Source organism: Astatotilapia calliptera, chromosome 1 (assembly GCF_964374335.1).
Source record: "Astatotilapia calliptera chromosome 1, fAstCal68.1, whole genome shotgun sequence".
In the NCBI taxonomy this organism is placed as follows: Eukaryota; Metazoa; Chordata; class Actinopteri; order Cichliformes; family Cichlidae; genus Astatotilapia; species Astatotilapia calliptera.
This window is the reverse complement of record NC_137422.1, coordinates 2,699,778-2,713,259: the sequence shown is the minus strand read 5'-3', so window position 1 is coordinate 2,713,259 and position 13,482 is coordinate 2,699,778. Positions and strand designations below refer to the sequence as shown.

The 13,482-nt window shown below is 39.8% G+C and overlaps 2 long non-coding RNA genes across 2 annotated transcripts; one reads left to right on the top strand and one right to left on the bottom strand.

Moving 5' to 3' along the window:
- Positions 1-2,836: 2,836 nt before the first annotated feature.
- Positions 2,837-6,877, top strand: LOC145428736 (uncharacterized). The gene is made up of 3 exons (XR_013909043.1): positions 2,837-3,257; positions 4,885-5,016; positions 5,210-6,877. It is a non-coding gene; the product is annotated as an uncharacterized LOC145428736 (long non-coding RNA).
- Positions 5,686-7,569, bottom strand: LOC145428735 (uncharacterized). The gene is made up of 3 exons (XR_013909042.1): positions 7,392-7,569; positions 5,855-7,079; positions 5,686-5,788 (listed from the first exon to the last, which is right to left on the bottom strand). It is a non-coding gene; the product is annotated as an uncharacterized LOC145428735 (long non-coding RNA).
- Between the last annotated feature and the right edge of the window lie 5,913 nt (positions 7,570-13,482).

Here is a 13,482-nt window from a genome sequence, read left to right as displayed (position 1 = left end):
GGAGCTGTTTCCCCAAACTAAATGAAATCATCATTTGAAAAACTACAATCTGTATTTACTCTGAACATCTGTGTTAACATTTGAAATTGGAAACATGTAAGTGTAACAAACATGTTAAAACATAAGAAATCAGGAAGGGGCATGTAAAGGAATTTCTTTTACTTATGTATTAATCACATTATTTTATTGTATGATGCCTTGGTGCCACTGGATTTTAACATGTCTCACACTCATACAGTAAGACAAATGGTGGGGGTGTAGTAAGGAAGTTGGGGGAAGCAGACAACTCCACAGGAAGAGTCTTTTGTGTCTTTGAGGACTCTGGGAGGCAGCAAGGGAGTGTGAAACAGCTGTGTACTGCCTTTTGTTCCTGGAGATATTTAACTGAGAGCCATGCTGGGCTCAGACTCTGCTGACCGTCTGTCCCGCGGTCATGCAGGGACTTCATCAAGCTTGGTTGTCTGTTCTTTGTGTGTTTGATTAAAGAATGTTAGCTACCGCTCACCGCTCGTCTGCAGCTTTATTTAAATGGAAAACTTCCACAACAGGCAAAAAAAAGCTTTTTGCTAAAAAAAAGATTCAGAGCAGAAGTTTTTTGCACTGCATTTTAAAATGAAAACATATTGCATTTATTTACAATTAAAGACACAGAGCAGAAAGTGTGTTACTGTTTTACATCCACAGACACACAAGAAAAGAAGCAGGCAACATGAGGTCAAGTTATGGCAATTTTATTTGTGCATTTCAGTTTTTAAAAAACAAGCAAACGTCCCAAGAAGAAGGATGGGGTGAAAGAAAGGTGGAGATTTTAACATTAGGAGGAAGAAACTATTGATGCTGCTGAGTCAGTTCTTTCTCAGCAGTCTGCTCCAGAATCCCCTCCTGTCCTCAGCTTGCTTTTCTTTTTCTTTTGCCTTCAGTTCGTTTAAGGTCTTGTTGAGCTGCTCCTCGGCATCTTTAAATTTTTCTTTCAGCTGCTGTTTGGCCAGTTTCCCTTTGTGTTTGAGGAGCTCTTTAGCTTCCTTTTTGTGCTTTCGCATTTCTTTCAGTGCGTCTTTGCAGTCTTTCTTGGTCACCGTCATTTCTTTCTTGAATACCTTCACCTCAATTTTCTCTTCTGCAAGTTCTTCTTGCACTTTCATCAGTTCCTTCTTCATGTTTTCATTGTGACTCTTTGTATCTTCCATTTCTTTCTTTGCTTCCTGTATTTTAATTTTCTCTTCCTCCAACACTTTTTGAGCTTCCAACAATTCTTTCTTCAAATTTTCAATCTCATTTTCTGCCTCATCTTTACGTCTTTTCTCCTCTTCAAGTTGTTGCTTTACATGCAGTAATTCCTTCCTTAGTGTTTCAGCTTCAGCCGTTACATTTGCAGCTTCTTGAGTTGCCAACTGCATTTTCTTTTTTCCCTCTTCAAAAGCTTCCTGCACCTCCTGTAATTCCTGCATCACATTTCCTGCCTCCTTCTTTGCAGTTTGATATTTATTGTTGGCTTCTTGTGCTGTGCTTTTCTCTTCCTCCAATGCTTTTTGAGCTTCCAACAGTTCTTTCTTCATCTTTTCATTCTCCTTTTCTGCCTGTTGTTTTCCCATTTTCTCTCCTTTAAGTTTGAGACCCACATGCAGTAATTCCTGCAATACTACATCAGTTTCAAACTTTGAATCTTTAGCTTCTCCTCTTGATTTTTCTGCCTCTTCTTTTAATTTGATATTTTCAGCCTGTATCATTTGAAGTTCTTCTTGCAGGTTAATCAGCTGTACTGAATTGTGAGGTGAAGCACTCGCCGATCCTCTTCTCGTTCTCCCTCGATTCATTTTGGCCTTTTAAACAAAGGAGCCAACGTTTTGTAGAGGAGTGAAGTGAAGTTTTCGATGTTTCTTCGTCAACTGTCGTTTGTCCTGCACAGAGATGCTGCTGTAGATGTGTCTCTAGCTGTGTCTGGATACAATGAAACATGCTGGAACTAAGTGCTTGTGTTGCACAGTTCTACTGAACATTCCATTTCATGCATGCTCCGCCCACATGGTCAGGAATGTCAGGTGCTGCATCGCCAAAGGCTGCTCCCGTTGCCTAGCAATAACAGCTGTTTACTTTTGGGGTCTGGTTCATTATTTAATAAAGAAAACATGTCCAAGTATTGGGTGCTGAGGCTCAGCGCATATTCTAGCCTGCTGTGTGGGTGGGCAGCTAGAAATCACTGGTGGGCAACATGAGTGAGGAGAAAACTGGAGCAGCCAAGCAGGGAGCTGCAGGTTGCTGGTTTGAGTCTCTGTTCAGATGCTGGTGTCTCCTCTCTCTGAGATGTCTGCAAACAGTCCCAGATAAAACAATAAGGATAATAAACAAACCCGTGACTAAAATAACAGTTATGACTCTGATGTGTTTCATGTGTAGCAGGATGGCCTCTATACAGCAGTCGCTGCAAGCATCCACATCGCCACACTCACTTTTCTTTAAGCAGGCGTGCTGGGCTCCTCCTAAGGAAAGTTTGAAACTTCATTTCCTTCATGCTGGTGAACTTTTTACCAAATATTTCCATCAAAGCTTCTCCATCACTGACAGGGATTGTTTGGATCTTCACACTCATCTCCACCAACCCTAAAAAATGAGTCTCACTTTGCTCATATAATGCCAGGAGTGTCTCCATATTCCACAAAAGTCTGTGCAAACATGTAACACTATCCCATATTCATATGAATATTATTGATATTATAACAAAAGCTGTCACCAACACAATTGTCCCAAGTGCTTTTTTTATTAGTTATTGCAAATGCTTGATTGCAGTTCTTGCTAGATGACAAAACCACGTATTAGGTTTAGAAGGAAATGACTTTTGGAGGTAGCAAGGGAGTGTGAAGCTTAAGGTGTAAAACAGCTGTGTACTGCCTTTTGTTCCTGGAGAAGGTATTTAACAAACCAGCTAAGTATCTTGTAAATTCTTTGTGCTAGTTTTAAAAGCAAGAGGTACTGAGAGTTTGTTTTCTTTGTACATCATATGCATAAAACGTGATAACATCCTTTTAACTTCGAACGACTCACAAAACTTTCTCCCTGTTGAATTCAGGATCACGGGGGATGTGAGCAGGTAAGAAAACCTCTGAGCTTCAAACAGGACCATCAGCCAGAGACACAGCACTTCCGTTCTGTCTTATGGACCCTCGCCACAAAGCATCTGTGTTATGGGGAGTGGAAGATTCTCGCTCAGCATTGGGACTTTAGTGAAGCACATATACAAGCTATAGAACAACAGTGGACAGGTGAGCAGTGCTGAGTTCCTAAAAAAATTATTGACAGTTTTATTGCTATTTTTATTACCTTTTTTGTACTTGTTGGGTTTTTTCATATATATATATATATAAATCTTTACACAGGAAATCATACAAGTTTGAAAAACTGTAATATAAGGCCTGTAATGTCCAGAACCATAGAAGCACTGTTTCATGGGTCCAGTGATTTTATTGAAAATAAATTCTCAAATTTGGCACTGACTGATTCACTCTACAGCATTCTGAGTACCTGAGGTGATTAACTCTGGTCTAGGTCAATTTTAACCCAGATCAAGAATTCTTTCTACAATTCTACTACAACAAATGAACTACAGATCTATTTAGAATATATGGATAGTCTGACATGAGTAAATGGATGCTTAATCCTTAATATTTCAGAGAGCAGATGGTGTTGTTTTTCTTTTGGTTTTTTTACAACATCACTTTTTTTGTAGAAAAACGTCTATTATCATACAATATCTTGTCTTATAATGATGACCTGAAGCACAACTACAACTGCCTATACCTGATACCTGAATCTTGGTTAACCAGAGAGATAAAAGCCAGGAGAATAAACCAGATGTTCTCCACTGAACTACCCAAAGTATAGTCTGAATGGCAGCAGAACAAAATGAGAACAGCCCCGCCAACGCTGGAGACAGAGCAATACTGAAGAGTATATGTAAGAAGGATGCAACACATAACAGAAATGCTCAGTGCCTAGTGGATCTAAGAGCAGACTGCAACAACCTCCCTGAAAGGATCCAGTAACCATCACAGTGGCAGACATGTCAAGCAGAGGGATTGGACAGCACCATTCCCTGCCATGTTTAACACCTACTGGATAGGGAAGCTAACAAGCTAACTCCATTAGCATCCTGCAGCACAAATGAACCAGGTGCTAATGGTTGAGACCCACCCGGAATGTCTAACCGAAGGCTGTCCTGATCCCCAAGGATCCCAAGAAGGGGCCGGTCCCATCCAACTACTGGCCAATAACTTGGCTAAACTGCCCACCAGATTGCCCTCCTCCTGAATGGTAGATACTGTACCTCCGTCCATCCAAACCCACACTTGTCCTTGTTGGACATAGTTGGATATAATTGCTAATCTTTCTCTTTGGGTAGATTGGTCCTCCAACCAAGAGCAGTCTCTCCAAGATGACAGCAGTTTGCAACATGGATTGTAATAAGTTTTTCAGCTTTTGTACACTGTTGCAAGAGTTACATTCTGGGCACAGCTTTTTTCTTTAATTCCAAATGCCAGATCTTTGACACCTTGCTTTTAAACTCTATTTGACTTTTAACCTGTTGAACCTTTTTTTTAATTTAAAGTTGAACTTTAAATAAAATATTAAATTATATAAAATAAAATATTGTTTCATTTTGTTGGAGCACTTAAAATGTAAGATATCAGGATGTCATTCAGCTTTGCTTACTGGCCAAGTACCTCGCTTGCTTAACGCTGGTCTGTGGTTACAATACAGACCCAGTGGACTATATGAACTAGTTAGTTACTGTGATTCTATAAATGTTCTGATGGTATAAGAACTGTCTACAGTGACTGTGTTTAACTAAAAGTTCAGATGGATAATGCTTGATATAAATCTAAATTGAAGGTAAGAAAAGCTTCAAAGATCATGGTCACCGGATGCTGTTAATCTGGCTTCATGGAGTGCTCGTAGCTGGAGAAAACCCTACCAAAGGCCTCTATGAGGGGTTGGTGGAAATCTCCCGGACAGATTTGGCAGGTGAGCTAATCAGGGAGGTCACTTCCTTTCACTGGTCAGACTATTTGTCAGTTTTAACAGTCATACAATATTAGTTAACAATATTTCTCCACAGAAAGACCAATAATGCCGTAAGACTGTTTTTCTGTTTGTTCACTGGAATGTGTCTACTTTTTTTCTTTTCTCTGTTTTCCTCTTCTGGTTTGTTATCCAGAGTTCATCCGACAGAAGGCAAACTCCCAGACCAGCTCTCCTAAAATGTGCTGCGTAATGTGACGGCAACAAGTTTATGCTTATCATCGAGCTATTGTGTTAGCTTTGTTAAAACTTTCTTTATTTAAAGAAATAAAAATGTTATTTTCTATAAATAAAATTACATGATTTGAATTGTGAGTCACATAATGGTTTACATTTTTTAATGAAAGATAGGTGTGTAGCAGCCAGGGGAAAGTTGCTCTCTATTTATTTCTTTTTTTTTTGCCGTGCAATTTTGTCAGGTTTTCTCTACTGCAGCACTTGAACTGTGTTTACCTAGAAGGGCTGTAACAACAGCCTTGCACTGCTGCAGATTTCCATGTGCTGCATCCCATGCCAGTTATCCACACACAAAGAAAGGACAAGACAAGCTGCCCCTAACCTACCCAAAATGCCCCACGCCTGCTGCTTAGGTGTGGGATTTTGCTTCCCCCAAAGGTCCTTGAGGTTCCTGAGATTCCCTAAAGCGCAGATCGTACCTCCCAACATGGGCCAGCTCGCTCCACATGATAGTGCATCCGAGGAGGCGTGGACCCCCCTGCGGAGGCGTGGACCCCCCCTGCGCATGGAGAGACCAAACCATGAAACTGGCGACTCCGGGCACTGGTGCTCCATACTCCTTGCAGGCCCCCTGCATCCCAGACCCCAAACCCCAAGACCCTCACACCAACACTAGTTCACTGGATCTAAGACAGAGCCCAGCTCCTAACAAAAAGCGCCCCTCACAATGATGCTTTACAACACTGCATCTGATGTTTTGTGTTGCACTTGATGTTGTAAGGCTTGGATGCAGCTGCTTGGCCATATAAACCCATTCCATGAAGCCCTCTATGCACTGTTGTCGAGCTAATCTGTAGGCCACATGAAGTTAATATTTGCCTCTCTGCCCTTTGTCCTCCCCTCAAACCGGCTGTCACTCCCTAAGCCGTGGTCTGCTGGAGGTTTCTTCCTGTTAAAATGGAGTTCTTCCTCCACACTGACTCCAGGTGCTTGTTAACAGGGGCTCATCTTACTGTTGGGGTTTATTGTAGGGTCTTTATCTTAAACATAAAGCACCATGAGGCGACTGTTGTTTGGATTTGGTACTGTATAAACAAAATTAAAGTGACAGTCCAAAATAAAGTCATTTTAATGAAATTCTTATTTACTCATTGTGAATAAAGTACAGCAGTACATAACACATTTGATTGATGATTGGTGGTTGATTTATTTAAACTAATATAATCATCCTGCTGCAACCAGGTTTCTGTAAGTCAGAGTAAATCAATTTGTTGATCAATTATTAATTCTTGTACTAACAGAGAGAGCAAACCCCAAGTTAGCAGTTCAGTCAACAGTAAAGCAACATGGAGCGAAGGCGGTGTGCATTTCACTTACTCTTTTGACTGGCCTTACTCTTACTTTGAGGAGAGTAATACTGGGAAAATAATATTGTTTTTCTCACTGAAAGCCATTTCCACTCTGTTTGACTGTTACTTAAGTAGATTAACCTTTGGTTTTATATCTTTTTGTCAGGAAAATACTAGTACAAGACTGAGTTCATATCTTTACTTGTTAAATGTGTATTTTTGACCTGTAGACTTGTAGGATTTGTGGAATAAAGAAACAAACTTACTAGAAATGAAAATGAACGTTTATTTTTGTTCATTTTTTAGTATTTCATACAGCTGACTAGCAATTACACAAGCGTGATTGGGATTAAGTCAACGGACAGGTGAAAAGTATAGACAATGATACATTTTCATTTCTCATTTTAAACAAAGCTATTTCAGGCAAATTTGAAAAGCATAAAATTCAAGCTGCATCAATCTCTCCCATCTCTTGGTTGTCTGTGGAAACAGAAAGAAGATGTTACACATATGTAGTATCTGCACAAAAAAAATCACAAACACAGGCTGTAAATTGAGGAGATGTGTTCGTCTGGTGTTCTGGTTTATATGCCTTTCACTCATCCCAGCTACATGCTTCTGACCCTGATCAATTAAAATATATGACATTTCATTGTTTTTTGTTTTAAACCAAATGTTTCCACTAAAGTTATCCTGACAAAGCTTTAATTGGTAAAATAAATGTATAGGAACATGATTTTCTATTATAATGAAGTAAACAAAATTCGAAAACATCCGAGCTTATTTACTTACTTTTTCTAGAACAACTTGTTCCTTTGCACAGGTATGGGCACATTTGAGCCTGTCAAACAACAAACAGAGAGAAATCTTTAAACGCTGCTGCATTTCTTTAAGACACCACATGAACATCTGAGTTTGATGAACAGTTTGATGTACTATATCTATGTTGGTGTTTACTAGTCTCCATAATTGTTCTGTGAAACTAGTGGAGGTAGAAAAGTAAGCCGGGGGCTGAGCAGATAGGTTGAAAGAATTTAAGGTCTTCAGCACACAAAGCAGATAATTAAATAAGCATGCTCTCGTGGTTATGATATTCTGAAGCATATTATTGTCTATAGACAATAATACCAAACAGAAATTGCTTCCTCTTCCCTCCATTTTGCATCACCCAATGTCAGTTTTGTGTACATATTTGATCTTCAAACACGTTTTACCCCAGTGACGTTGGTTTTTCTGCTTGTTTGTTAACAGGATTCCAGGTTTTTGTGCTTGTCCCAACTTTTTCTATTTATATAATTATTATTTGAGGAGGAGACAGCTTCATAGTACAGTTACATTTTGTTTGAATTTTGAAAACCTCTCAACCTTTAAGCACAAATGGGTGCAGTAGTAGGTTTGGAAACTAAAGGTGGTGCAGAAAAACGGCAAGTAGACTGGCACTTATACAGTGTTTTTGTGCTCTAATTGAGCACTCAAAATTCTTATTAGCCAGTCGCACAAACATTCATGTAAATGCTCTTTCTTATACTTAAGTACCAGACACACATTTGCACAAATTTATCAATAGCGACTCAGAGTTCAGTATCTTGCTCAAGGTCATTTCAAAATACTTCTTGGTGTTGTCTCAGTCTGGAGTATCACTTCCTGTTCTATCTTACAGTGGTATTTTTGCATTGCTTATCTGCGTAGCCAATTTAATTAAAAACTTATAGATAACGTCTTATTTCATAGTGTAATCTTCCTGCGCTTTATCCAAAGCACACTCTGTTGAATCACCCACTAATTATATTTACAGTGTTCAGTCACTGTGTCTTTAGGGATTCGCTAGCTTAGCATTAGCTCTTCACCTGTCTCTCCTACTCTTTCCTGCTCAGATGTTTAGTTACCCCTTGGCCTACTTTACTAATAACTATACTTGTTATAAATGTAGCTTGTTTGTAGCTCCGGAGGCCCCGTCAGTTCTCTTCCATCGGATTTTCCCGAGCAGTTGGGAAAACATGATTGCTGAGTGATGGTGAGGAGGAAGCGTAGTCCTAAATAGAAGCCCCCGGTACACTACCAACCCAACCATGTGTTGAAGCATTTTTCCCCACATGGCGACACACCTGGAACATCTATACATCCATCCATTTTCTTCAGATTCTCTGGGGCCGGGTAGCAACCTAAGCAGAAAAGCCCAGACCTCCCTCTCCCTAGCTCAGGGGTGGGCAACTCCAGGCTTCGAGGGCCGGTGTCCCTGCAGGTTTTAGATGTGTCCTCGAACCAACACAGCTGATTTAAACGGCTAAATTAGCTCCTCAACCTGTCCTGAAGTTCTTCAGAGGCCTGGTAACGAACTAATCATGTGATTCAGGTGTGTTGACCCAAGGTGAGATCTAAAACCTGCAGGGACACCGGCCCTCGTGGACTGAGAATGCCCACCCCTGCCCTAGCTGCCTCCTCCAGCTTGTCCAGGGGAACACCAAGGAGTTCCCATACCACCCAAGAGATATTATCTAGAGTTGGATGTCTCGAGACTGGTCTTGGTCTCGAGACCACTTTTACGTGGTCTTGGTCTCGACTGACTTTGGTCTCGGTCTTGGTCTCGCTGTTTCGGTCTTGCATTCTCAAATCGACATAGTGTTCGGGAGATTTGGAGTCAATATTAAACCCAAAGTACTTACTAGCTAACTGACTGGATGCCCATTAACCTTATAACTCCTGTTGTGTGTGTGTGTGTGTGTGTGTGTGTGTGTGTGTGTGTGTGTGTGTGTGTGTGTGTGTGTGTGTGTGTGTGTGTGTGTAAAAACTGAGATGTTCAGAGGTCTTGCTTCATGGTATCGAACAGCCCGCACAAAACAGGTTCTTTATGTTTTAGTTTAAGTGCTGATGTAAACCACAATGTTCAGCAAACATCTATCAGGTCATTGGACTGTATTTTTTTAAAGCTTAAGTATGCACACATGGGATATATTAAAAACTGACAAGCCGTTTGAACACATGATGTGAAATCACTTCATTAACCTGCTGGATTTGCCAAAAGTTCAAATATTTATACTACTTTGGCACATTACTCCTAACTTATTAAGTGGCTCTTAGTGAGGGTCATGATAATCAATTCAATTGAGCAGAAGTGACATTCTTACTTCGATTCGTCCAAATTCATGTGAGTTTCAGTCTGTTCAGCCTGTTTCTGTGTAGCACCAAGCAGCAGACCTAAACCTGGATGTGCTTCTGGCTTCTGCCTCTAATGAAAACGGATGAGTGTAAAATGCAACCATTGTTTGTAGTTTGCTGCCACCTACTGAGTGAAAAAAGAACTGAAGCTGTAAAAAGTCAGTATTCCTAATGATAGGCTTCGTTTTGTTTCAGTTTCAGTTCACTATACAGCTCATCAAACTGTTTTCCCTTTACGTTTTGATATAATAGCTTTTTAGTACTACTGAGACACATACTGCCTTTTCCTTCTGTCAGAGTAATATTTTCTTGAGCTGTGTAACTGGATTGTTCAAACATAGAGGTAGTTTGGATTCACTGACACAGGAGCCATACGCCCTTTCTGCAGTTTCTATGCTTCCTTAGCTCGTTTATGTCGCCATTGTTAATCCTGTCCTGTGCAAACAAAAGCTCAAGCTACACTTGTCTGACTGACAGAAGGTTCAAGAGAAGGACATTTGCTCTCAACTCTTTCCCTGTTGAAATGTTATTCCAAGGAAGTGAGTTTCCTACAGGGTATGGAGGGTTAGTATGTGTTAATGATTTCAGTGTCATGCAGGGGAAAGCAGCATTCAGTGGAAGCTTCTCGGTGACTGTTTTAAATCCAAATATGACCCTTATTTGTGGCGCATGTTAACATACGGTCAGCTCAGGAGTTAGTATCAGTGATGTGGTTGTCACGAGGTTACGCACAGCATCACCGGCAAGAGGGCTTGGTTTGAGAGGTTTTTGGCATCTGTGATGTGATTTACAACCATCCACTCATGTACAGCAAGAAGCCGCACTCACAACCGTGGGCATCAGCAAGTTGGTGAAATTTAAACAAAACAAAACAGCGTCACATCTGAAACTCTCTTATTGTACCCAAAATACAAATTTTAGTGATTACATGTGGCTTCATTAATTATGTTCAAAAGGATGAATACATAACGCAAGTAATAACTTTATGATCAGTCAGTGAATGAAGGAGCTCAAGAGTGCAAATATAGTTGCAATAAAGTGACAAATATGCCCTTTTATGTCAAACAAAGACCGAAATAAGTGGCATCAGTGTGAGGATGAAAATGAGCGATCCAACCTCACACTGCAGATATCAGGGCAAAGCACAGTGGGGGGGTTGCAGTCTGCACGCACAAGAGGGCTAACAACGCTGTGAGTGACGGAATCCACCCAAACTGAGGAACAGCTTCTTCCCCAGAGCTGAAGCCTGCACTGTCTGCACTATAATATAATATAATATAATATAATATAATATAATATAATATAATATAATATAATATAATATAATATATCATGTTGCTATTTAATGTTTTTTGTTGCAGCTGCTCTGTGAGCCAAGCTTTCGTTGTCTAAATTCAATGGCAATATATCTCTGCACCACACGATGGCGATAGATTCTCACAGACAGTCTGTGCTCTGCTTCCGCCACCAGTCATCTTTAAATCTTTTTTTATTCAATGAAACCTTTATTTAACTGTCCATCTCGCAGCATTACTTTAAAAAAAATCATATTTAAATACGTAAATAAATATAAAAGCCAAGGGTAAAAGAAAAAGGTAACAATTATAAGAATACACGCAAAAATTCACATACATATATTGTTTTGAGCCTTTTTGTTGGTGCAGTCTGATATTGATTGTATGTGCATGTGCACATCCTTAAAATAATGACAGAAATATGGTGTTTTGTTAGTAAACTTACATTTATGGATCAAAAATTTAGCTAAAAGTATTAAGAAATTTATCATAAAAAAACATTTCTCATACTTCTTGGGGAACTTAAAGAAACAGAATAAAACATTTTCCCATCGTAAAGAAAACTCCCTTAAAATATGGACAATAACAAAGCTGCTAAATTCCTTCCAGAATCTCTGTGTAAAAGAACAGTACCAAAAAAGATGTGTCACAGTTTCTGGATGATCCCCACAGAAAGTACAATTAGTATTTATGTCCCTTTTAAATTTGGCCATGTAGTGACTGGCTGGATAACATTTATGTCGAATTTTAAAAGAGACTTCTTTCACCTTATTTACAATCAAATATTTATGGGGGACCATCCAGACTGTCTTCCACTTGATATCTGGAACAAATCGGTTCCAATAAGATATTATATATGGGAGAGAGACGATATCTTCTTGGAATAAACTACGTATTCTCTTATTGCTGTTACCAAGTTCCTGTGAAAAGCAGATTTTTCCTATTGGTGACTCAGCTGGATCAGGGAGAGTGACTGAGGTAGAGATCGAGCTGTCAGTGTTTTTATATAACATTAAAGTCCCTGAGGGTATGGCACCAAGCACCATTGAGAATTCCTGAACACTGATTGGAAAATTATATAGTGCAATAAAGTCGTTGTAAGTAAGTAGTTGTCCCTCTTTACTAACCAGCTGAGCCACCAATAGGATCCCATTTTGGAGCCAAGTTTCCAGGAAAAGTGATTTATTTTTCTATAAAATCTCTCTGTTGTTCCAGATGAGGTATTTGTGAGGTGAGAAGTTGTGTTTATAAATGAGGGTCCACGCTAAGAGGACCTGCTTATGGAAGGATGAAAGCTTTACAGGGAGTTTCTCAACATTGTAATTACAATTTAAAGTAAAATTAAAGCCACCAAAACGAGAGAAAATATGGTATAAAGTTCCAGACAGAGGTAGGGTTTTAAGAAAATGTTTGCGACGTCGAAAATAGCGACGTCCATCTGGGACTTTCTAGTGGACGACTTCATGGCTGTGCCTTCACCTGGAGACTGGCGGTCCATCACAGAGGGATTCCAGGAGCGCTGGAACTTCCCTCTGTGCTGTGCAGCTCTGGATGGGAAGCACGTCCAGACAAAGGCACCCCATATATCATATAGGAGACACACACTTTGATATACACTAAATTTATGCACCTGCTTGATTTTGTTTAAACAATTATTGCACACTTTCTGTAAATCCAGTAAACTTCTTTTCACTTCTCAAATATCACTGTGTGTGTCTCCTGTATGATATTTAACTGACCTTTTTTATTGTAACAACCAACGATTTATACAGGAAAATAATGTCTATTAACAAGGTTGCCCAAACTTTTGCATCCCACTGTATTAGTATATTTTGTCATTAGTATAATATGAAATAAATTCTACATGTGTCAAGTCGTGTGCCAACATTTGCTGTGTAGTAGAACTGAGACATTAGTCATTATAAAAATTTATTTGAAATAATATTAAAATTCTCAAACAGAAAAACATTAAACATAAATATATAAAATATAAGTATTTACAGAGAGACAGGAATAAAAAGGACCAGCTGCTCTCCAGAGCAGGAACAAGGCTGAGGAGGAAATGCTCCATTGGAGACTGGTGTGGTCTCTTCAGGGACTCCAGGATGGCCAGCTCCACCGCCGATGGACCGTCCTGGGACCCGTCCCTCATCTGCCTCGGAGCCGTCCTCCTCTGTGGGCCTGTAAAACAGCACAAAACACAAAGAAATGAGAAGGCTGCTACTAGATTTTAATTTCAACAGTGAAAAAAAACAAAAACAGGATATAATCAGATTGGTTGTAGATATTTAGTAAAGGTGATCACAAGGCAATCCCACCGACTAAAAAGGTATCAGTGCTTGCTGTACATACCTGTGGGTGCAGCAGCAGGAGCTCAGGGACTGGGGAGCCAGGAGAAGCAACAGGGGATGCTCTGCTGCAGAACCAGTTGG